Source organism: Notamacropus eugenii, chromosome 4 (genome assembly GCF_028372415.1).
Source record: "Notamacropus eugenii isolate mMacEug1 chromosome 4, mMacEug1.pri_v2, whole genome shotgun sequence".
Classification (NCBI taxonomy): Eukaryota; Metazoa; Chordata; class Mammalia; order Diprotodontia; family Macropodidae; genus Notamacropus; species Notamacropus eugenii.
Genome location: NC_092875.1, coordinates 311,363,343 through 311,366,039, shown reverse-complemented (window position 1 = coordinate 311,366,039; position 2,697 = coordinate 311,363,343). Strand labels below are relative to the sequence as shown.

Here is a 2,697-nt window from a genome sequence, read left to right as displayed (position 1 = left end):
GTCTGGCCTCAGCCACAGTGTGGCAGTGGGGTGAGGGGGCAGAGGAACATGCAGCAGCCACAGCGGCAGCAGGGCCAGCTGCAGCTCTGGGCCCTCAGATTGTGGGAGGATTGATCCACCCCCACTGAAAGCAGAGAACTACGTTGACAAAGAGCTCAAAAGTCAAATAAATGGCTAGGGGAATGAGTAAAAACCAGAAAAAGAATCACACTACAGACTCTTACTTTGGTGACAAGGAAGACCAAAGGAAACAGCAGAAAACAAAGTCAAAGCTTTTCTATCCAAAGCTTCCAAGAAAAATATGAATTGTTCTCAGGCCATGGAAGAGCACAAGAAGGATTTTGAAAATCAAGGAAGAAAAGTAGAGCAAAAATTGGGAAGACAAGTGAGAGTGATGCAGAAAAATCATGAAAAATGAATCAACTGCTTGCTGAAGGAGACCCCAAAAATGCTGAAGAAAATAACACTGTAAAAAAATAGACTAACCCAAATGGAAAAAAGAGATTCAAAAAGGCAACGAGGAAAAGCAGAATTGGCCAGATGAAAAAGGAGATCCAAAAACTCACTGAGAAAAATAATTCCTTAAAGATTAGAATGGAACAGATGGAAGCTACTGACTTTATGAAAAATCAAGAAATTATAAAACAAAAGCAAAGGAATGATCCAAAAATAGCAATGTGCAATATCTCATTGGAAAAACAACTGATGTGGAAAGTAGATCCCAGAGAGACAATTTAAAAATTATGGTACTAGAGTCTTCCAACCTGCGAGGTTGCTCTGGGAGGGCCGAGTCCCCGCCAGACAGCCCAAGGGAGCCCAGCTCCCTCTCCCTTCACCCGGGAGAGTTTGCTGAGACAACCAGATCCCTGGGGCCACGATGATTTCTTTAGCGCTGCTCTCAGTGCGGCTGGAGCAGTGGATTTTCAGTTCCCTATGTTTGGGCATAGTCTGCACAATCTTCTTCATTGGACTCTTCTTCACGCGCTTTGGGTTCATCAGCATCTTCTATTCAGCCTGGTGGTACCTGGACAGAGACACCCCAAGAAATGGCGGGAGACATATCCAGACCCTAAACGATGGCCTCTGTGGAAGTACTTGGCAGACTACTTTCCTATCTCGCTCATCAAGACAGCAGAGTTGTACCTAACCCAGAACTATATTGCTGGCTTCCACCCACATGGCGTTCTGGCTGTTGGAGCCTTCACCAACTTCTGTACTAAAGGCACCAGCTTTCCTTCTATGTTTCCTGGGATCCGCTCCCACCTGATGATACTCACTTTGTGGCTCCGAATTCCCTTCTTCAGGGATTATATCATGAGTGGAGGTCTAGTTACATCGGAGAAGGAGAAAGGTGGAAATTTGCTGCAGATCATTGTGGGAGGATCCCTGGAAGCCCTGGATGCTCGGCCTGGAAGCTACACACTACCACTGAAGAAACGGAAAGGATTTGTCAGACTTGCTTTGCTTCATGGGGCAGCTCTGGTACCGATCTTCTCCTTTGGAAAGAATGAACTCTTCGACCAAGTTGACAATCCCCAGGGGTTCTGGCTGCACTGGATTCAGGTAAGACTGCAAAAGGTCATGGGCATCTCTCTCTCAGTCTTCCATGGCTGAGGGATCTTCCAGTACAACCTTGGCCTGCTCCCTTACCAGCAGCAAATCACTACTGTGGTGGGGAAACCCATCAAAGTAGAGCAAAATACCAACCATTCCCCGGAGGAAGTGGACTCTCTGCACCAGCGTTACATGACAGAACTATGCAACCTATTTGAAGCCCACAAGACCAAATACAACATTCCTCCAGACCAGCACCTGGAGTTCCAATAAGCCCATTACTTCCTACGTTCTCCCTCTGCCCTGTGCTTGGGTGATCTCACAAGATAATGGAGCCATGGCTAGCAATTGTGGTGCCTATAGCAAGCAAAGAAAAAATTCATATCCATCTTATTCATATCTAAAGGATCATAGAATTAAAGGATATAGAGTCCAACCCTTTATTTTAGAGATGAGGAAATGGAGGCCAAGAGCCATGAAGCCATTCTCCCAAGGTCACCCAACCAGTAATTGTCAGAAACAGAATTCAATTTTAGGTCTTCTTGATTCCAAAGGCAACACTGTATACACTGACCTACTTTGCTGCTCCGTAATTCATGATATGAAAATATATCAAAAGTAATTAAGAAAGATTCATTTGAGGGGTTATGGAAAGGCAGGAACACAAATGCATTGTTGGGGAAGTTACAGATTAGTACAACTATTTTGGAAAGCAATTTGAAATCATTCAAATAAAAGGCTAAAGTGTTTATGCCCTTGGTCCTAGAAATTTTACTGCTAATCAAGTATCCAGAGGAAGGCACTGATGAAAAGAAAGGCACCAGATATACCAAAGTATTATAATATAGCAGCACTTTTTTGGTAGCAAAGAACTAAAAACAAAATAGCTGCCCGTTTATTGGGGAATAACTGCCCATCTCCTGCCCACCTACCACAAACTGTGGTCCAAGAACGTAATGGAACATTACTATGCTATAAGAAATTATATGTGTGAAGAATACAAAGTGGACAGATCTCTGTGAACTGATGCAGAGTGAAGTAAACAGACTCAGGAAAACAATACTCACAGTAACTGCAACAAGGCAAATGAGAACAACCAAAAACCAATCAAAACTGAAAGTTTCAGAATTACAAAGAATGAGC

At 43.7% G+C, this 2,697-nt stretch overlaps 1 pseudogene; it reads left to right on the top strand.

Annotated features, from left to right (window-relative positions):
• Nucleotides 1–877: 877 nt before the first annotated feature.
• Nucleotides 878–1,827, top strand: LOC140502528 (2-acylglycerol O-acyltransferase 2 pseudogene; annotated as a pseudogene).
• Nucleotides 1,828–2,697: the final 870 nt, after the last annotated feature.